General features: G+C 47.1%; 1 pseudogene; it reads right to left on the bottom strand.

Annotated features, from left to right (window-relative positions):
- Nucleotides 1–20,124: 20,124 nt before the first annotated feature.
- LOC116472277 (high mobility group protein B1-like) lies at nt 20,125–21,660 on the bottom strand (annotated as a pseudogene).
- Between the last annotated feature and the right edge of the window lie 1,403 nt (nt 21,661–23,063).

Raw genomic sequence — 23,063 nt, 5'->3', positions numbered from 1 at the left:
GTGGGCGGCGCAGGGGGCGGGGCCAGCCGCGCCTCATACTGGCCCACATTGCACCGCGCGCCTGGGCGCCGCCGCTGGTGCTTTTCCGGAGGAAGTAAGGTCGCAGATGCCACGTTGCAGGTTCTTCTGGTTTCGGCCCTCCAGATTCACAATGCCATCCCTGGCTCCATACTCTCCCTAAAGTCAGGTTGGCTGGATTCCCAAAGTTCACCTAAGTTGGCCCCGTTACATTTAGTTCAAGCAAACTGAGGCCCAGAGACCAGCTGCAACACCAAGGTTGGCCAGAATACAGAAGACCTCGCGTCAGCAGATCCAGGCCCTGGAAAATGCCTGGTTCCTCTGTCTGGACCATGGACCTGCCCAGCACGTTATGTGCCAGGCACTGTGCTTAACACTTAATGAACATGGTTTTATTGAATCTTCACAATAATCTTGGAAAAGGAATATTCTTTTCTTTTTTTTGAGACGGAGTCTCGCTCTCGCCCAGGCTGGAGTGCAGTGGCGCGATCTTGGCTCACTGCAACCTCCGCCTCCCTGGTTCAAGCAATTCTCGGCCTCAGCCTCCCGAATAGCTGGGATTACAGGCCCCCGATACCACGCCTGGCTAATTTTTTTTGTATTCTTTAGTAGAGACGGGGTTTCGCCATCTTGGCCAGGCTGGTCTTGAACTCCTGACCTCGTGATCCACTCGCCCTGGCCTCCCAAAGTGCTGGGATTACAGGAGTGAGCCACTGCGCCTGGCCGAAAAGGAATATTCTTTTATTTCATACAAGCCTTTTAAAAAATCGTAGTATAGCATATATACAGAAAATACACCAGTCTTTTTTTTCTTCTTTTTCTTTTTTTTCCTATTCTACATCCAGGAAGAAAGAAAATGTATAAATCTTAAATGTATACAGTTCTTTTTTTATTTTTATTTTTTGCAATGTAACTGCCATCCAGATGAAGATACAGATATTACCAGCACACCATAAGCCTGTGAGGAAAGTATTCATAATCCATTTTACAGATTGGACAGACTCAGCAACGTTAAAGCTATTTATAATTTTCCCAAAGTCACACAGGTATTAATTAAATGACAGATCTGCGATTTGAAATAGTCTGTGCTGTTTGAGTGGAGAGGTGTCTTGCATGTATGTGTTTTCCTTGGCAGGGATGGGCAAGACACAGGGTTATCTCGGTTTGGCTCTGCTTTTCCCCACACCTTTGCTCCCCGAGAGCCACTCTTCCCATTTCCCCACCCCCATTATCCCCCACTGTCTCCCCAACATAAGTGATGTCCTGGTGGACCAAATGTCTAATGTATCAGGCCATCCTCATAAAAACAATCAGACTCGGCCGGGTGTGGTGGCTCACGCCTGTAATTCCAGCACTTTGGGAGGCCGAGGCAGGCGGATCACCTGAGGTCGGGAGTTAGAGACCATCCTGACCAACAGGGAGAAACCCTGTCTCTATTTAAAATACAAAATTAGCCGGGCGTGGTGGTGCATGCCTGTAATCCCAGCTACTCGGGGGGCTGAGGCAGGAGAATCGCTTGAACCCGAGAGGCGGAGGTTGCAGTGAGCCGAGATGGTGCCACTGCACTCCAGCCTGGGAGACAGAGCAAGAAACTCCGTCTCAAAAAAAAAAAAAAAAGAAAAAGAATATACTGCTCCCCTACCAATGAGAAAGAGAAGGAAAGAGCCAACAGATAGTTTGCCCTTGCTGCCCCTAAAACATGATGATTCCTAGACACCATACATACAGTGGTTTCATATAGCCTCTCAGTCCTATGTAACTGAGTGCTTAGCTGTGTCTTCTTATGAAACTATAGCTAGGTCTATGGCACACCACCTGTTATTTTCTTTCCCTTCTTCCCCGGCTAATTTCTGTGTTTCTGTCATTCTTGTTCTGAGATTATACCTCCTATTAAATCCTTAGCATGTAAGCTTTGCCTTGAGCTCTGTTTTTCTAATATAGTTTTCTAGACTAAGATAAAACTATATTAATTTTATAAGGAGTGGAAAGAGAAGAACAGAATGATTTAAAAGAACCAGGTCAGGGCCAGGCACAGTGGCTCACGCCTGTAATCCCAGCACTTTAGGAGGCTGAGGCAGGTCTCTACTAAAAACATGGAAATGGCCGGGCATGGTGGCTCATGCCTGTAATCCCAGCACTGTGGGAGGCAGAGGCAGGCGGATCACAAGGTCAAGAGATTGAGACCATCCTGGCCAACATGGTGAAACCCCGTCTCTATTAAAAATACAAAAATCGCGCTGGGCGCAGTGGCTCGTGCCTATAATCCCAGCACTGTGGGAGGCTGAGGCGGGTGGATCACCTGAGGTCAGGAGTTTGAGACCAGCCTGACCAACATGGAGAATCCCGGTCTCTACTAAAAATACAAAATTAGCCGGCGTGGTGGCACATGCCTGTAATCCCAGCTACTCGGGAGGCTGAGGCAGGAGAATTGCTTGAACCTGGGAGGCGGAGGTTGCGGTGAGCTGAGATTGCGCCATTGCACTCCAGCCTGGGCAACAAGAGCGAAACTCCATCTCAAAAAAAAAAAAAAAAAATTCAGCTAGGCGTCTTGGCGCACACCTGTAGTCCCAGATACTCAGGAGGCCGAGGCAGGAGAATCTCTTGAACCCAGGAGGCGGAGGTTTCAGTGAGCCAAGATCGAGCCACTGCACTCCAGCCTCTTGACAAAGCGAGATTACCCCTCAAAAAAAAAAAAAAAAAAAATTAGCTGGATATATTGATGCGAGCCTGTAATCCCAGCTACTTGGGAGCCTGAGGCAACAGAATCACTTGAACCAGGGAGGCGGAGGTTGCAGTGAGCTGACATCGTGCCACTGCACTCCAGCCTATATTAAAAAAAAATAAAATAGGCCAGGCATGGTGGCTCATGCCTGTAATCCCAGCACTTTGGGAGGCCGAGGTAGGCAGATCACCTGAGGTGAGGAATTCGAGACCAGGCTGACCAACATGGAGAAACCCCCGTCTCTACTAAAAATACAAAATTAGCCAGGTAAGGTGGCACATCCCCGTAATCCCAGCTACTTGGGAGGCTGAGGCAGAAGAATCACTCGAACCCAGGCGGCGGAGGTTGCGTTGAGCAAGATTGTGCCATTGCACTCTAGCCTGGGCAGCAAGAGCAAAACTCTGTCTCAAAAAAAAAGGGGGCCGGGCGCAGTAGCTCATGCCTGTAATCCCAGCACAAGGCGGGCAGATCACGAGGTCAAGAGTTCAAGACCAGCCTGGCCAATATGGTGAAACCCCGTCTTTACTAAAAATACAAAAATTAGCTGGGCATGGTGGCACGCGCTTGCAGTCCCAGCTACTCAGGAGGTTGAGGGAGGAGAATCGCTTGAACCCAGGAGGCAGAGGTTGCAGTGAGCCGCACCACAACACTCCAGCCTGGGTGACAGAGCGAGACTCCATCTCAAAAAAAAAAAAAATATATATATATACATATGTAAAAGAAGAACCTACAGGCCGGGCACAGTAGCTCATGGCTGTAATCCCAGCACTGTGGAAGACTAAGAAGGGAGGATCACTTGAGCCTAGTAGTTCAAGACCAGCCTGGGCAATATAGTGAAACCTCATCTCTACAAAAAATATAAAAATTAGCTGGGCACAGTGGTGCACACCTATAGTCCCAGCTGTTTAGGAGACTGAAGTGGGAGGATTGCTTGAGCCCAGGTCTTCGAGGCTGTAGTGTGTCATGATCGTGCCACTCTACTCCAGCCTGGACAACAGAGCAAAACCTTGTCTCTTTTTTTTTCTCACCTCAAATTCTTTTTACCAAGGACCCTGTCTAAAAACAAACAGGCCAGATGTGGTGGCTCACACCTGTAATCCCAGTACTTTGGGAGACTGAGGCGGACCAATCACCTGAGGTCAGGAGTTCGAGGCCAGCCTGGCCAACATGTTGAAATCCCATCAATACTAAAAATACAAAAATTAGCTGGGCATGGTGGCAGGTGCCTGTAATCCCAGCTACTTGGGAGGCTGAGGCAGGAGAATTGCTTGAACCTGGGAGGCAGAGGTTGCAGTGAGCCGAGATGGTGCCACTACACTCCAGTCTGGGTGACAGAGCAAGACTCCATCTCAAAAATAAATAATAATTAAAAAAAAATAAAACAAAAAAACAGAAGTGAGCAAATAAGAATATAAGAACAACCAATTTATTGAGCATCCACTACTTACAATAGTCTTTATATTCATGTCGTCTGATATCCACAGCAGAAACTTTTGGATTTGGTTGACATGAAGATCATTGGTGACCAATGTGGAGAGCTCCTTCATTGGAATGGTTAATCCTGGGCCAGATGACCTGAATTCAGGAATGAACAGGAGATGAAGACATGGAGAATCAGAGGAAGAACTTCTCAAGGATACAGTAAAGGCCAGGGACAGTGGCTCATGCCTGTAATCCCAGCACTTTGGGAGGCCAAGGCAGGCAGATCACTTGAACCCAAGGGTTCTCAAGACCAGCCTGGGCAACATGGTGAAATCCCATCTCTACAAAAAATACAAAAATTAGCTGGGTATGGTAGCATGCACCTGTGGTCTCAGCTACTTGGGAAGCTGAGGTGGGAGGATCACCTGAGCCTGGGAGGCCAAAGCTGCAGTGAGCTGTGATCGCACCCACCACTGCACAGCCTAGGCAACTGAGTGAGACCCTGTCTCAAAAAAAAAAAAAAAAGAGGAAGAAAAGTTATGGGTTAATAGTGGCTTGATGCAGATGGAGGGAGAGTTTTTCACTATGTGGGAAATGCGAGCATGACCACGTGCTAAGCAGCGGGGAAGGGTCCAGTGGCAGAGACAGGAGATATGAAAGTGGAGAAAATGATGGAGGGAAGCTGGGCGTGATGGCTCAAGCTTGTAATCCCAGCACTTTGGGAGGCCAAGGCGGGTGGATCACTTGAGATTAGGAGTTTGAGATCTGCCTGGCCAACATGGTGAAACCCTGTCTCTACTAAAAATACAAAAAATTAACTGGGCATGGTGGTGCATGCCTGTAATCTCAGCTACTTTGGAGGCTGAGGCATGAGAATCCCTTGAACCTGGATGGCGAAGGTTGCAGTGGGTCGAGATCATGCCACTGCACTCTAGCCTGGGTGACAGAGCGAGACTCTGTCTCAAAAAAAAAAAAAAAGAAAAAGAAAAAGAAAAAAATAATGTGGGGGGAGTCATGGATCATGCATTTGGCTAACGTTTACTTAGCATATACTATGCCCTAGTCCTTTCACTGGGCACAAAAATGGACCAGCCTTGGCCGGGCATGGTGGCTCACACCTACAATCCCAGCACTTTGGGAGCCAAGGTGGGAAGATCACTTGAGGTTAGGAATTTGAGACGAGACTGGCCAACATGGTGGAACCACATTTCTACTAAAAATAGAAAAATTAAGCACTCGTTCTCTCTCCTGCCACCCTGTGAAGAGGTGCCTTCCACCTTGATTGTAAGTTTGCTGAGGCCTTACCAGCCATGTGGAACTGAGTGGCTCAATCTGCAGCTTTTATTAGAAATCAAGGGAAGCCACCAGAAGACAGAGCACTGAATGAGCTCTGCGGAGCCAAATCATCTAACCTGACCTCCAATTTAGAAGAAAGCCCCTCTGTGCGCACCTGCTAACCTGCCTGTCATCACCCTCACAGCTGTGCTGGGTCAGTGTCACAGACTCACCCATTCCAGAGTTACCATCTGATATGTGTAGGCTCATATGAAAAGTATGCTGTAATGTGAGGAAATAAATCCGATGGAAAAACAAAAACCAAAACAAACAAACAAAAAATACAAAAATTAGCCGGGTGTGATGGCAGGCACCGTAATCCCAGCTACTCAGGAGAACTGCTTGAACCCAGGAGGTACAGGTTGCAGTGAGCCAAGATTGTTCACTGCACTCCAGTCTGAGTGACAGAGCAAGAGCGAGACTTCGTCTCAAAAAAAAAAAAAAAAAAAGGACCAGCCTTGTCCTCTGCCTTCAAGGTTCACAGTCCAGAGGGGCTAATGTGGAATAGGCAGAATGCATACCTACATGTGTGTGCAGAGTTGGCCTTGTGTGGCGCAAGAGGAGGCTGAAACAGATGAAGAGCTAGAAAGTGAGAATGGCTGTCTAGGAAGGAGAAGGGAGCATCCCTTTTTGGACAGCTAGGCAGGAGGGAGGGAAAGGTTAAGTTCTCAGCACCCCTCACTGAGCATTTTAGCATTTGGCAGGGATTTCTAGACCCTAAGAGGAATGTGGCCAGGTAGAAGAGATGAAGAAATAAATGCCTGCTGTCCAAGTCTCTGAGTTTGTCCCGGAGCTACCCCAGTGTATTTGCTGGCACTTCCTGCTTACTGTAGGCTAGGCTGTCTGAATGAGAATGAAGAACAGAGTTCAGGTTCCCAGAGGACCCATATATGAACCAGGGCAATAAGGTGGCCTGAAAAAGATCTTGACTTTATGCGCGGACCTTCTAGTGACATTGTAATGAGCGCACATTTAAGGAACACATTTAAGTTCCTTCTAATCCCCTATTAGGGCAGAATCATTCCTAAACTCCGGCCAGCTCAGAAACCAACTTGACAAGACCTGACTCATTTCCCCCAAGTAGTGAAAGTCCCTGCACAGGTAGCTACTGGAAATGGCCCTGGGCCTGTGCACTGAGGCATTGTTCTCCCTCTCAGGCCCCTCAAATCCTGTGGTCCCATTCAAGTGGCTGCTGAGAGACAGCAAGGCTGGCACCAGGCCCTGGGGACTGCATTATGCAGTCAGCTACCTCTTCCTTTGGGATCTGAGCTCCAATCCCCAATCCCACCAGAGTGACTTGGTCCTCAGAAGCATTTTATTGCTTTTTTCCTGATTATGCACCAAAGCAAAATTCTTAATTTCTTAAATATATTTTATATATTTATTTTTTGAGACAGAGTCTTACTCTATTATCCAGGCTGGAGTGCAGTGGCATGATCACGGCGCACTGCAGTGTTGACTTCCCAGGCTCAAGCAATCCTCCCACCTCAATCTCCCAAGTAGCTGGGACTACAGGTGTCCACCACCATGCCCAGCTAATTTTGTTTATTTTTTGTAGAGACGAGGTCTTACTATATTTGCCCAGGTGATCTCGAACTCCTGGGCTCAAGCGATCCTCCCACCTTGGCCTCCCAAAAGTGCTGGAGTTACAGGCATGAACCACCAAGCCGGCCATACTTACTTTTTTGAGTTGTTTGGGGATTAAATGAAACAATGGATGTAAAGTGCCTGGTGGTACCTAGAGATTTAATGAGTGGCAATGATTATTATTTATATTCAAAATAGGCTGCTGCAAGCTAGGCTGAAATAGGAAAACTGTTCCCTCTTCTCCTACCCCTTCAAGTGAAACTACTGCAAACTGCTACCCATCCCTGAGAGACAGGACTCCAGAATAGAGGAGGAGGACTCTGCACAGGGTTGCAGTCGCTTTCTCTCACGCGCATGCGCACATATACACTCATGCACCCATGCAAGCACACTTACACATGTACATGCACACACATGATTATGTAGAGCTACAGCTGTTGGCGTAGAAGCGATAGTTGTATCAGGGCAGGAATCAGTTCTATTAGGGCAGTTACAAAGATCAATGTTGCAGTGAAGTGGTAGAAAGGAGGCTGCAGCCAACTGAAACCAATGGACTGGGGCTGGAAAGTCGGGGGTGGGGGGAAGAGGAGGAAGTGGTGTGGGCTAGGGCAGGCAGGCAAGGGAATAACCGCTGACGGAAGCAGACAGCCTGTCATATGGTGGTGCGGATTTCCCCTGTCAATTGCATTTCCTAATTTTATGGTCTTCTGTTGCACATGTCACCCACAGAGGCTGCTCTGTGCTAAAAGTGGGTAGAAGTGATTGATTTATTCATTTGACTGACCGACATTTAATGATAACTACCATGTGTCAGGAGTTTTTTGGAAAAATAGATTGTTGTTGGGAAGGGAGTTAAAGGAAGCTGGAGAATGGTAGTCTGAGCAGAGGAATTGATATGTGCCAAGTTGTGGAGGAATGAAGCAGGATGTTACATTCCAGGAACTATATGTGGTTTGATCAGAAGGGAGCATAGGCTGGGTGGGAGGATCACATGAGGCCAGGGCAACGTAGTGAGACGCTGTCTCTACAAAAATAGAGGTGTTGTGCACCTGTAGTCCTAGCTACAATGGAGGCTGAGGTGGGAGGATCACTGAAGCCCAGGAGATCGAGGTTACAGTTAGCTATGATTGTGCCACTGCACTCCAGCCTGGGTGACAAAGCGAGACCCTGTCTCTAAAAAAAAAACAACAAAAAAAGTATTAAAAATTTAAATATATATACTTCAAAATACAAGTAGGAGAAAGAAAAAGAAAACATATATATAAGGCCATTTGATAATATATATGAAAATGTTAAATGTTCATCCCTTCTGATTCAGCAGTTGTAAGGAACTTAGTTTTAGGAAATAATAGAAAAGTGACAAGGCTGTTTACTGTGTTGTTTAAATTACCCAAATCAGCTGAGCGTGGTGGCTCACGCCTGTAATCCCAGCACTTTGGGAGGCCAAGATTGGAGGGCTGCTTGGGGCCAGGAGTTTGAGACCAGCCTGGGCAACATAGCAAGACCCTGTCTCTATTTTTAAAATATATTTTAATATAAAAAAATTAAAACATATTATGTAAATATTTTTAGGAAGGGAATAGCCAAAATAAATTGTTGTGCATCCATGTGATAAATACAGACACAACAAGGATAAAGTAAATATGTAAGTATTGTTGTGGAAAAAATGTCTTTGATATGTTGTTAAGTGAGGGGAAAAAAACTATGGGGTTACTAAAAGTGGGTTTGGCACCAGCTCTGTTCAGCTCCTTCAGCTCTGAAGTTCAAAGTCCTATGGCTTCCAAAGGCCAGTGTATCAGTTCCTGCCCCTGGATCAAGGTTGCGCAAGATGAGGGAGAGGCTGGTCACAAGCCTGACATGGGGGTAGAGATTTCTTATCCAGCCCTGCCTCAGCCTTGACAGAGTTCAGGAGCCAGATCCCTGCATTGCAGCCTGGCTTCCTTCTCCAGGCAGAACGTGAGTAAAGGTTAAACACCCCTGGGTGCTAGGTACATAGTGGTGCCCTTCCTACTTCATTAGGATAAAAAGGTAACTTGTCTGAGCTCTACTAGTGCTGGGCTTTGAGAACCTGATTTCCTTTCTTTTTTTCTTCTTCTTTCTTTAAATCAGTTGGTTTAATTCCAGGTGATACATAATTTAGAGAACAAAGACCAAAGGGCCAACTCTGGTAGGATTCTGGGCTGGGAGATGATAAGCCACTGTATGATTTTTCTTTTTTTTCTGTAAAGGTTTATTCTTTTTTTTTTTTCTTTTTAGATGGAGTCTTGCTCCGGAGTCTCGCTCCAGAGACTCTCCTTTGCACACCCAGAGTGCAATGGCGCGATCTTGGCTCACTGCAAACTCTGCCTCCCGGGTTCAAGCAATTCTCCTACCTCAGCCTCCTGAGTAGCTGGGATTACAGGTGCCTGACACAAGGCTCAGCTAATTTTTTTTTGTATTTTTAGTAGAGACAGGGTTTCACCATATTGATCAGGCTGGTCTCAAACTCCTGACCTCATGATCCACCCACATCAGCCTCCCAAAGTGCTGGGATTACAGGCATGAGCTACCATACCCAGCCAAAAGTTTATTGTTGCTCTATTGCCCAGGCTGGAGTGCAGTGGTATAATCATAGCTCAATGTAATCTCAAACTCTAGGCCTCAAGGGATCCTCCTACCTCAGTCTTCTGAGTAACTAGGGCTATAGGCATGCACCACTATGCGTTGCTAATTTTTTCACTTTTTTGTAGAGACAGTGTCTCTCTATGTTGCCCAGGCTAGTCTTGAACTCCTGGCCTCAAGTGATCTTCCCACCTCAGCCAGGCCCGTCCCTAAGACCTCTGTTTTTTAGCTCTTGAGTTTCTTTTCCTTCCTTTTTTTTTTTCTTTTTGAGACGGATTTTTTTTTTTTTTTTTTGAGACAGAGTCTCACTGTCGCCCAGGCTGGAGTATAGTGGCGCGATCTCGGCTCACTGCAGGCTCCGCCTCCCAGGGTTCACGCCATTCTCCTGCCTCAGCCTCTCGAGTAGCTAGGACTACAGGTGCCCGCCACCTCGCCCGGCTAATTTTTTGTATTTTTAGTAGAGCTGGGGTTTCACTGTGTTAGCCAGAATGGTCTTGATCTCCTGACCTCGTGATCCGCCCGCCTTGGCCTCCCAAAGTGCTGGGATTACAGGCGTGAGCCACTGCGCCCGGCCGAGATGGAGTTTTGCTCTTGTTGCCCAGGCTGGAGTGCAATAGTGCGATCTTGGCTCACCACAACCTCTGCCTCTGGGGTTCAAGTGATTCTCCTGCCTCAGCTTCCAGAATAGCTAGGATTACAGGCATGCACCACCACACCTGGCTAATTTTTGTATTTGTATTTTTTATTTTAGTAGAAACAGGGTTTCTCCATGTTGGTCTGGCTGGTCTCAAACTCCTGACCTCAGGTGATCCACCTGCCTTGGCTTCCCAAAGTGCTGGGATTACAGATGTGAGCCACCACTCCTGGCCTTTTGCTTCCTTTTGTTTTGTTTTTATGTTATCTTTTGCTTTGTTTTGGTTTGGTTTTTTGCTTCCTTTTCTTTTCTTTTTTTTTTTTTTTTTTTTTTTTTTGAGACAGGATCTCACTCTGTCACCCAGGCTGGATCATGGATCTCACAATGGTGTGATCATGGCTCACTGCAGCCTTGATCTCCTGGACTCAAGTGATCCTCCCACCTCAGCCTCCTGACTACAGGTGTCCTAGGACTACAGGTGTACACCAGCACACTTCGCTAATTTTTTAAATTTTTGGTAGAGAGAGGGTTTCGCCATTTTGGCCAGGGTGGTCTCGAGCTCCTGGACTTAAGTGATCTTCTAGCCTCAGCCTCCCAAAGTGCTGGGACTACAACCATGAGCAACCATGCCTGGCCTGGCCTGCTTCTCTTTTTGTTTCTGCTTAAAGCCTCATTTTCCTCATTCATCTCCCTGGCCTGCTCCTTGTGCTGTTTCAGGGGCTTCTTGCCATCTTTGTGGCCAGACATGGCACCTGCTGTACTTTTACCTCATTTCTTTTTTCTAGGGATTCTAGCAATAAGCCTTTGATATAAGGCTGCCCTGTTAGTCATAGACCAATTACAGCCAAGCTACTTGGCTTGGCTGTGTTCTTGTCCAGTTGGAGACAAGATATTTGCATCTATTTCAGAGAGGCAACAGGATTTCAGGGTCACCAGAAGCAAATGGCACTCAATGAACATTAATTAAGCTCCACATAAGCCTGGGACACTAGTAAGAAGCAAAATACCTTCTTCATTAGATAAAATCTTTCAGGATCTCTGAGCATTGGACAGACCAAGCTATTATTATTTAAATGGCCAATTAGTTAATTAGAACTCTGGAGCTCCCTGGCCAGACCCTGTCTGAAAACCCCCTTGAGATTGAAGCAGCAAATCCAGTTTATAGCACTGATCAAAAACATTCTCCAGTGAAAATCCCCACATTGGTTTGTCCCACCTAAGGCAGTAGGGGCCTAATTCTTACACACTTAAAAAATAGCTACTCTGGGCTGGGTGCAGTGGCTCACGCCTGTAATCCCAGCACTCTGGGAGGCCGAGATGCGTGAATCACGAGGTCAGGAGATCCAGACCATCCTGGCTTACACGGTAAAACCCCATCTCTACTTAAAAATACAAAAAATTAGCTGTCCGTTGTGGCACGCACCTGTAATCCCAGCTACTCGGGAGGCTGAGGCAGGAGAATCGCTTGAACCTGGGAGGCGGAGGTTGCGGTGAGCTGAGATCACGCCACTGCACTCCAGCGTGGCAACAAAGCAAGACTCCATGTCAACAAACAAACAGACAAAAATTACTACTCTGGGCTGGGCACAGTGGCTCACAACTGTAATCCCAGCACTTTGGGAGGCTGAGGCAGGCGGATCACCTGAGGTGGGGAGTTCAAGACCAGCCTGACCAACATGAAGAAATCCCATCTCTACTAAATACAAAATTAGCTGGGCATGGTGGTGCATGCCTGTAATCCCAGCTACTCGGGAGCCTGAGGCAGGAGAATCGCTTGAACCCGGGAGGCAGAGGTTGCAGTGAGCTGAGATCATGCCACTGCACTCCAGCCTGGGCAACAAGAGCAAAACTCCATCTCAAAAAAAAAAAAAGCTACTCTGGGGCCAGGTGTGGTGGCTCATGCCTGTAGTCCCAGCACTTTGGAAGGCCGAGGTAGGCGGATCACGAGGTCAGGAGTTCGAGATCATCCTGGCTAACACAGTGAAACCCTGTCTCTACTAAATATACAAAAAATTAGCCGGGCGTAGTGGCGGGCGCCTGTATTCCTAGCTACTTGGGAGGCTGAGGCAGGAGAATGGTGTGAACCCAGGGGGCGGAGCTTGCAGTGAGCCAAGATCGCGCCGCTGCACTCCAGTCTGGGTGACAGAGCGAGACTCCGTCTCAAAAAAAAAAAAAAAAAAAATTAGCCGGGTTTGGTGGCAGGCGCCTGTAATCCCAGCTATTCAGGAGGCTGAGGCAAGAGAATTGATTGAAACCAGGAGGCGGAGGTTGCAGTGAGCCGAGATTGCACTACCACACTCCAGCCTGGGCAACAGAGCAAGATTCCATCTCAAAAGAAAAAGAAAGAGAAAAATGCCTGTAGTTCCCCCCAACTCCAGGAAGGAGAAGGATAGAAGTTACAGTGCAATTATCAGGCTTAGATTAGTTCCCTGTAAGTAAAGCTCTCTCCTGTCAGCAGTTCCAGGCCATCATCCAAAGTGGCTGTGTTTGGCTCAGTTTTAGAGGAGGCTAACTTATCACACTCTCTGCTTCCAACAAACTCAGAAAATAGTAATAAGTATTTGGGAGAGCTATTTTTTAATTTTATATTTAATCTTCTTGCTAACATATGGTAGAAGGAAGCAGGTACTAAGATCTTTGAAGATGGGGAAATTGAGACTGATTAATTCAGCAAATACCTGTTCAGCACATTCTCTGCTGACATGAATATGGGACTTGCACACTTATGACAGATACCAATAAATTGGGTGAGGGCAGGATTTCATCAGCCTCCTAGCTCCAACATGTCCTCTTTGCATCGTCATGACACTCAAAAATAAGATCACCAAATGTGGCCAGGCATGGTGGCTTATGCCTGTAATTCCAGCACTTTGGGAGGCCGAGGTGGGTGGGTCACTTTAGGCCAGGAGTTTGAGACCAGCCTGGCCAACATGGTGAAACCCTGTCTCTACAGAAAATACAAAAACTAGCCGGGCTTGGTGGTCCACACCCATAGTCCCAGCTACTCAGGGTGCTAAGGCAGGAGAGTCGCTTGAATCCGGGAGGTGGAGGTTGCAGTGAGCCGAGATCACGCCACTGCACTCCAGCCTGGGCAGCAGGCCGAATGAAAAAGACTCAGACTGAAAAAAGCAAAAAGGGCCAGGTGCGGTGGCTCATGCCTGTATTCCCAGCACTTTGGGAGGCCAAGGCAGGTGGATCACCTGAGGTCAGGAGTTCAAGACCAGCCTGGCCAATATGATGAAATGCTGTCTCTACTAAAAATACAAAAATTAGCTGGGTGTGGTGGTGGGTGTCTGTAATCCTAGCCACTCGGGAGGCTGAGGCAGGAGAATCGCTTGAATCCAGGAGGCAGAGGTTGCAGTGAGCCAAAATCACACCACTGCATTCCAACCTGGGTGACAAGAGCAAAACTCTGTCTTTATAAAATAAAAAAGGCCGGGTGCAGTGGCTCACGCCTGTAATCCCAGCACTTTGGGAGGCCAAAGTGGGCGGATCACGAGGTCAGGAGATTGAGACCATCCTGGCCAACATGGTGAAACCCTGTCTCTACGAAAAATACAATAATTAGCTGGGTGTGGTGGCGGGCACCTGTAGTCCCAGCTACTCCGAGGCTGAGGCAGGAGAATAGCTTGAACCGGGGAGGCGGAGGTTGCAGTGAGCCGAGATCACACCGCTGCCCTCCAGCCTGGCGGACAGAGCAAGACTCTGTCTCAAAAAACAAAAACAACAGCAACAAAAAAACAAGCAAACCAACAAACAAAAAAAGATCACCAAATGTGTAGCTAGCCACATGAGAGCAACCTTCTGCATGAAGCATTCATGTATTCATTCTTCATTCACTGAACACCAACTATTTACTGGTGATATGCTAGATGTTGGTATGCAGAGGTGAAAATATGGTCCTGCCCTCAAGGAATGCATAGTTCAATGCAATGATTCTGTTTCTATTCAATGCTCTGAAATACTTACAACTACCATAACCTTGACTCACAAAGATCATGGTCCAAAGGGGGAAGAGAAACAATCTTGGCTCGCTGCAAGCTCCGACTCCCGAATTCACGCCATTCTCCTGCCTCAGCCTCTCCGAGTAGCTAGGACTACAGGCGCCCGCCACCACGCCCGGCTAATTTTTTTGTTGTATTTTTAGTAGAGACGGGGTTTCACCGTGGTCTCGATCTCCTGACCTCGTGATCCGCCCACCTCGGCCTCCCAAAGTGCTGGGATTACAAGCGTGAGCCACCGCGCCCGGCCTGAGAAACATAAATTGTAAACAATTATGGAACTATGTAAGCATATGATAGAAATATGCACAGGGTATGGTGGAAATACAGAGGAAGGGGCACTGAAAATCAGAATGGGAATAAGGAGGTTGTCAGGAAAGCTACCACAGAACTGGTAACACTTAAGCCCAATTTTTTCAAGCAGGATTTAGGCAAAGAGTAAGTGGGGAGAATTGGGGAGAGCATTGAGATCTGCAACATACACTCTGGGGATTGCAAATAGTGCTTCATGGCTAGAGCGGCAGGAGGTGTATATGAGGGAGGAGAGACGAGGGGTCAGAGGGTAGAGGGCCTCGTGTGTCAAGCTAAGGAAGGAGGTTGAACTTGATACTAAGCTAAATGCTGTAGGGAGATATCAGCAGGGGTTTGGAAAGCAGGTCAGTTAAGGAGCAGCTGGGGAAATGGGGCTGTTTAAGTTAAAGAAGAAAAGAGGGGAGATAAATCTTCTGGTTTGAAACATATACTGAGTTAAATTCTGTTTTATTTTATAATTAGAAAAGGCCAAGCTTTCTCCTGGTTCAGCAAACCATCCCTGATGAGCAGGTTAGGGGCAGGTTACCAGACCACTCACCATTCCCTTTTGTCAGATGCTCAGACTGCTCAACCGTAAAGGTTGGTCCTGCCTCAGAACCCACTCTGGTCATAGAGATCTCAAACTAGGATCAGCCTGTCAGGCCTGACATTTCTCTAGGGGAAGGTGGAAGGAGAGAATTAGAGATGTCTCTAGTTGCAGAATTACGGCCTGCAGTGGTCCAGAGGAACATGACTAAGACCTCACGAAAGACAGGATTCTATCTTGTAGTGAGGGGTGTGGTTGGGGGTAGGAATTAATCAGAGTGAAGCATTCTTGCCTAGAGGTAAACCTCTCCTTTTTCACGTGTATGCTTTTTCAGAGCCTTTTGTCTTTTGTCAACATGACAAATTTTGGGCAGAGTGGCGCTCAAGAGCAATATGAAGACAGATTACAGTGGGTGTGAGTCTTTCTAGTCCCGACATCATCACTCTCCTAATTGCAGTGCTTTTGGCAAGCAAGCTTCCTAATTTCTGGAAGCTTTGGCCAGGATGGATAGCTAGAAGTAACATATGAATACATGAAAGAAGTGAAAGATTTTTCCCCTGCCTCTAGGCAGAGCTGACCCTGTCAGCCAGGACAAACAGGACAAATAGGTCAGAAGGTTAGATAAACTAGGAGTCCTCTAGTCATTTTTTTTGACCTTCTGTAACTCAGCGGTTCTCAACCTGGGGAGACAGTTGGCACCGTGTGTGGGGGGTGCTACTGGCATCTAGAGGGAAGAGGCCAGGATACTGCTAAACATCCTAATACACATAGGACGGTCCCTCCATAACAAAGAATTATCAAACCTAAAATGCCAATAGTGTTGAGATTAAGAAATAACCGAAAAGTGCTTCTACTTATAGAGACTTGGTTCTAGAAAAAAGAATCTGAGAATCAATTAGTTGCTGAAGCATCAGGTAGCTAGAGGTAAAAACCAACTTTAGTATTCCAAGTCGGCTTCATGATTGATTCAATTTGGACACATTCCCTTTACTGTTCTGGTCTGGACTGTATCTCTACATTCACTCTTGATCCCCTAAAATTGGAGGGGAAAGAAGAGGGAGGAAAAGAAGAAAAATCAATATTTTATGTCTCTAGTTTCATCTTCTGGGAAGATGAAAACTTGAAGCTAAAATCCACAGAGTTCAATATCCTAAGTGGGTGCCTTATTTAACAATGAAAAGCAGCATAGCATTAACCAGGACAGCAATAGAAGAACAATTATCAAATCATACTTGAATTTAAGGTTGATATCTGATAGAAAATATGAGAATTGAGGCTGGGCGCAGTGGCTCACGCCTGTAATCCCAGCATTTTGGGAGGCCGAGGCGGGCAGATCACGAAGTCAAGAGATTGAGACCATCCTGGCCAACATGGTGAAACCCCGTCTCCACTAAAAATACAAAAATTAGCTGGGCATGGTGACACATGCCTGTAGTCCCAGCTACTCGGGAGGCTGAGGCAGAAGAATCGCTTGAACCCTAGAGGCGGAGGTGGCAGTGAACCAAGATTGTGCCAGTGCACTCCAGCCTGGCAACAGAACAAAATTCTGTCTCAAAAAAAAAAAAGAAAAATATTGAAATGTCAGATTTGTAAAAATAAAAAACAAAATAATGAGTGGAAGTCAATGTAAACCCAGAAACAAGTTCAAACCTGGCATGGTGGCATACTCCTGTAATCTCAGCTATTCAGGCGGCTTAGGCGGGAGAATTCACTTGAGCTGGGGAGTTTGAGGCTGCAGTGACCCATCATCAGCCACTGCACTCCAGCCAGGGTGACAGAGCAAGACCCCATCTCTCCTTTTTTTGGTTGTTTTTGGAGACAGGGTGTCACTCTGTTGCCCAGGCTGGACTGCAGTGGCACGATCATAGCTCACTACAGCCTCAACCTCCAAGGCTCAAGCAATCCTCCCACCTCAGCCTCCCAAGCTCCTGGGACTACAGGTACATACCACCACACATAGCTAATTTTTAATTTTTTGTAGAGATGAGGTCTTACCATGTTTCCCAGGCTGGTCTTGAATTCCTGGGCTCAAGTGATCCTACTGCCTTAGCACCCCAAAAATGCTGCAACTATAGGCATGAGCCAGCACTCACAGCCCACTTCATCTCTCAAAAAAAAAAAAAAAAAAAAAAAAGCTGGGTGCGGTGGCTTATAATCCCAGCACTTTGGGAGGTCCAGGCGGGTGAATCACCTGAGCTCAAGAGTTTGAAACCAGCCTGACCAGTACGGTGAAACCCTGTCTCTACTAAAAATACATTAGCCAGGAGTGGCGGCAGGCACCTATCATCCCAGCTACTCGGGAGGCTGAGGTTGCAGTAAACCAAGATTGAGCCACTGCACTCCACCCTGGGCGACAGAGCAAGACTCCATCTCAAAAAAAAAAAAAAGGCCAGGCGTGGTGGCCCATGCATGTAATCCCAGCACTTTGGGAGGCCAAGAGGTCCCCACCTGAGATCAGGAATTAGAGACCAGCCTGGCCAACATGGCGAAACCCTGTCTTAACTAAAAATACAAAAATTAGCCAGGTGTGGTGGTGCATGCCTGTGATCCCAGCTACTCAGGAGGCCAAGGCAGGAGAATTGCTTGAACCTGGCAGGCAGAAGTTGCAGTGAGCTGAGATTGTGCCACTGCACTCTGGCCTGGTCAACAGAGCAAGATGCCATCTCAAAAAGAAAAGAAAAAAGTTCAAATAAAGATTAGGTAGGCTGGGCGCAGTAGTTCACACCTATAATCCTAGCACTTTGGGAGGCCAAGGTGAGAGAATCTCTTGACCCCAGGAGTTCAAGACCCACCTGGGCAATACAGTGAGAACTCATCTCTTAAAAAAAAAGACTAGGTAAAGAGCAACTTAAATACATTTATTTTTTATTTTTTTAATGAATTTAATTTTTTTTTTTTTTGGAGACTGGGTCTTACTATGTTGTCCAGGCTGGAAGTAGGGCAGACATTTTGTGACTGTAGTGTTATCATGAGAATAAAAGTAGGCCAGGCTCACAGCTGTAATCCCAGAACTCTGGGAGGCTGAGGCGGGCAGATCATGAGGTCAGGAGATCAAGACCATCCTGACCAACATGGTGAAACCCCATCTCTACTAAGTATACAAAAATTAGCTGTGCATGGCGGTGCATGCCTATAGTCCCAGCTACTTGGGAGGCTGAGGCAGGAGAATCACTTGAACCACGGAGTTGGAGGTTGCAGTGAGCTGAGTTCCTGATAGCAGTATGGAATGATCATACCAGTTTTTAACTTGTATTTTTTTTTTTTCTAATCAAAAAACTGTATAGTCACGGCACTTTGGGAGGCCAAGGGAGGAGGATTGCTTGAGCCCAGGAATTGAAGACAAGTCTGGACAACATAATGAGTCTCTGTCTAAACAACAAAAAAAAATTTTTTTTTTTTTTGAGACAGAGTCTCACTCTGTTGCCCAGGCTGGAGTGCAGTGGCGCGATCTCTGCTCACCGCAAGCTCCGCCTCCCAAGTTCACGCCATTCTCCTGCCTCAGCCTCCCTAGTAGCTGGGACTACAGGCGCCTGCCACCACACCTGGCTAATTTTTTGTATTTTTAGTAGAGACGGGGTTTCACCATGTTAGCCAGGATGGTCTCGATCTCCTGACCTCGTGATCTACCTGCCTCAGCCTCCCAAAGTGCTGGAATTACAGGTGTAAGCCACCGCTCCCGGCCAACAAAAAAAATTTTTTTAGGTCGGGCGTGGTGGCCAGCACTTTGGGAGACCAAGGTGGGCAGACCACCTGAGGTCAGGAGTTCGAGACCAGCCTGGCCAACATGGTGAAACCCCATCTCTACTAAAAATACAAAAAATTAGCCTGGTGTGGTGGCGAGCTCCTGTAATCCCAATTTCTCAGAAGGTTGAGACAGGAGAATTGCTTGAACTCAGGAGGCAGAGGTTGCAGCGAGCAGAGATCATGACACTGGACTCCAGCCTGGGCAACAAGAGCAAAACTCCATCTAAAAAAAAAAAAAATTTTTTTTTTTTAATTACCCAGGCATGGTGGCAACCATCTGCAGTCCCAGCTACTCAGAAGCCTGAGGTAAGAGGATTGCTTGAGCCCAAGAATTCCAGGCTGCAGTGAGCTATGATCGTGCCACTGCACTCCAGCCTGGGCAACAGAGCAAGACTCCGTCTCTAAAAAAACTAAAAGATAATGTGTAAAGACACATTTAGTAGTGTGTTAACTATACAAAAAAGACACTGTATAGTTTAAAAACAAATCCTACACAGCCTTACGTTTCAATTATTTTCTTTTTCTTTTTTTTTTTGAGATGAAGTCTCGCTCTGTCGCCTAGGCTGGAGTGCAATGGCGCCATCTCAGCTCACTGCAATCTCTGCCCCCCGGATTCAAACGATTCTCATGACTCAGCCTCCCTAGTAGCTGGGATTGCAGGCACACACCACCATAACCAGCTAATTTTTGTATTTTTGTAGAGATGGGGTTTCACCATGTTGGCCAGGCTGGTCTTGAACTCCTGACCCCAGGTGATCTGCCCACTTTGGCCTCCCAAAGTGTTGGGATTACGGGCGTGAGCCACGGCGCCCGGCATCGATTTTTTCTTTAAAGGGAGTAATTTGTATACAGAAGGATTAAATGCTTTTTAGACAGAAAAAAAATGTGATAGAACCAATTTATTTATTTATTTACTTATTTATTTATTTATTTTTTGAGATGGAGTCTCTCTCTGTCACCCAGGCTGGAGTGCAGTGGCGCGATCTCGGCTCACTGCCAGCTCCGCCTCCCGGGTTCACGCCATTCTCCTGCCTCAGCCTCTCCGAGTAGCTGGGACTACAGGCGCCCGCCACCACGCCCGGCTAATTTTTTTGTATTTTTAGTAGAGACGGGGTTTCACCGTGGTCTCGATCTCCTGACCTTGTGATCCGCCCGCCTCGGCCTCCCAAAGTGCTGGCATTACAAGCGGGAGCCACCGCGCCCGGCCGATAGAACCAATTTATTAATCATCTTCATCTTCCTCCTCGTCCTCATCTTCCTCATCTTTCTCCCCTTCCTTCTTTCTCTTGCGTTTTTTCAGCCTTGACGACTCCCTTTTTTGCTATATCAGGCTTTCCTTTAGCTCGATATGCAACAATATCCATTTCATATTTTTCCTTTAGCTTCTCAGCCTTCTTTTCATAAGGCTACTTGCCATCTGCAGCAGTGCTTTTTTTGGTCATTGTTTTTTTGAGACAGAGTCTCACTCTATTGCCCAGGCTGGAGTGCAATGGTGCGATCTCAGCTCACTGCAACCTCCGCCTCCCAGGTTCAAGCGATTCTTCTGCCTCAGCCTCCTGAGTAGTTGGGATTACAGACATGCACCACCATGCCTGGCTAATTTTTGTATTTTTAGTAGAGAAGGGGTTTCACCATGTTGGCCAGGATGGTCTTGAACTCCTGACCTCAAGTGATCTGCCCGCCGCGGCCTCCCAAAGTGCTGGGATTACAGGCGTGAGCCACCGCGCCCGACTGCAGCAGTGTTGTTCCACATCTCTCCCGATTTCTTTGCAACATCACCAATGAATAGGCCTGGGTGTTCTCCTTTGATTTTTGGGCAATACTCAGAACAGAAAGACAAAAAAGGCTACAGGAGGCCTTTTGGATGCACTGGAATCTTTGAACTTCTTTTTGTCTCCCCTTTACGGGGGACATAGGTTTTCATTTCTTTTTTATAACGGGCCTTGTCCACCTTTGCCATGTCTTCAAATTTTCCTTTCTCTTTAGCAGATACAGCTTTCTACCTCTCTGAGCACTCTTAGAAAACGCTGGCTGGGGCCGGGCGCGGTGGCTCCCGCTTGTAATGACAGCACTTTGGGAGGCCGAGGCGGGCGGATCACGAGGTCAGGAGATCGAGACCACAGTGAAACCCCGTCTCTACTAAAAATGCAAAAAATTGGCCGGGCGTGGTGGCGGGCGCCTGTAGTCCCAGCTACTCGGAGAGGCTGAGGCAGGAGAATGGCGTGAACCCGGGAGGCGGAGCTTGCAGTGAGCCGAGATCGCGCCACTACACTCCAGCCTGGGTGACAGAGCGAGACTCCATCTAAAAAAAAAAAAAAAAAAAGAAAAAAAGAAAACGCTGGCTGGGCGTGGTGGCTCACACCTGTAATCCTAGCACTTTGGGAGGCTGAGTCAGGTGGATCACCTGAGGTCAGGAGTTCGAGACCAGCCTGGTCAACATGGCAAAAACCCTGTCTCTATTAAAAATACAAAAATTAGCCAGGCATGGTGGCGCACACCTGTAATCCCAGCTACTCAGGAGGCTGAGGCAGGAGAATCGCTTGAACCCGGGAGGCAGAGGTTGCAGTGAGCCGAGATCGCACCACTGCACTCCAGCCTGTGTGATGGGAGCAAGACTCCATCTGAAAAAAAAAAAAGAGAAAACTCTGAGAAGCTGACTGAAGCCTCTGGGTGCTTATGTTCTTCTCGACAAGTTTTGCACGAAGAATGCATATGATGACATTTTGCCTCTAGGTTTCTGAGGACCTCCTTTGCTCATGTCTAGTTATTTTTCCTCAGTGAGGCACAGAGTCACCCTGTGCCTGTCAGGCTCTCACTTGCACTGGTGCTGTCTCTATGGAGCTTAACATACTGCAATAGCTGTCTACTTGCTTTTTTTCTTTTTTGAGACAGAGCCTTGCTCTGTAGCCCAGTCTGGAGTGCAGTGGCGTGATCACCTCCCGGGTTTAAGCAATTCTCCTGCCTCAGCCTCCAGAGTAGCTGGGATTACAGGTGTCTACCACCACGCCTGGCTATTTTTTTTGTATTTTTAGTAGAGAAGAAGTTTCAGCATGTTGGCCACGCTGGTTTTGAACTCCTGACCTCAAGTAATCTGCCTGCCTCGGCCTCCCAAAGTGCTAGGATTACAGGCGTGAGTCACTGTGCCCTGCCTTACTTGCTTTTTATCATTTTGTTTCGCTTTTTTTTTTTTGAGGCAGGGTCTTGCTCTGTCGCTCAGGCTGGAGTGCAGTGGTGCATTCATGGCTCACTGTGGCCTAAAACCCCTGGATTCAATCAATCCTCTCACCTCAGCCTCCTGGGTAGCTGGGACTACAGGCATACATCATCATGTTTGGCTGTTTTTTGTTTGTTTGGTTAATTTTTTGTAGAGACACCCCTATGTCGCCCAGGCTGGTCTCGAACTCCTCAGCTCAAATGATCCTCTCATCTCAGCCTTCCAAAATGCTGGGATTACAATCATGAGCCACTCCACCTGGCCCTGTCTACTTGTTTTCTTTTTTTTATTTGAGACGGAGCTCATCTTGTTGCCCATGCTGGAATGCAAATGGCATGATCTTGGCTCACTGCAACCTCCGCCTTCCAGGTTCAAGCGATTCTCCTGCCTCAGCCTCCCGAGTAGTTGAGATTATAGGCATGTGCCATTATGTCCGGCTAATTTTGTATTTTTCATAGACATGGGGTTTCTCCATGTTGGTCAGGCTGGTCTTGAACTCCCGACCTCAAGTGATCCACCCGCCTTGACCTCCCAAAGTGCTGGGATTACAGGCATGAGCCACTGTGCCCGGCCCTGTCTCCTTGTTAAATGGGAAAAATTAATTAATTAAATTAATTAAGCTTGTTATTTGCAGTTAATCCATTACTTTCAGTTGTATTCAATTTTAACAAATAGATATCCTTGATAACAGTGTTTCTGAAATTGGTATTTGTAGGCCTCTGTACATTCAAATATAATTTTAAAAATTGAATCCTTGTAAATTGAAGAATTCAACTGTTTTCTTTTAGTGATAATCTAAAAAAATTTAACATAAACATATTCTAAATCATCTGCATGAAAAATAGGCCGGGCGCGGTGGCTCACGCTTGTAATCCCAGCACTTTGGGAGGCCGAGGCGGGCGGATCACGAGGTCAGGAGATCGAGACCATGGTGAAACCCCGTCTCT

The sequence above is a fragment of the Hylobates moloch genome, unplaced genomic scaffold, assembly GCF_009828535.3.
Source record: "Hylobates moloch isolate HMO894 unplaced genomic scaffold, HMol_V3 SCAFFOLD_8, whole genome shotgun sequence".
Taxonomy (NCBI): Eukaryota; Metazoa; Chordata; class Mammalia; order Primates; family Hylobatidae; genus Hylobates; species Hylobates moloch.
This window is presented reverse-complemented; position numbering and strand designations above follow the sequence as displayed.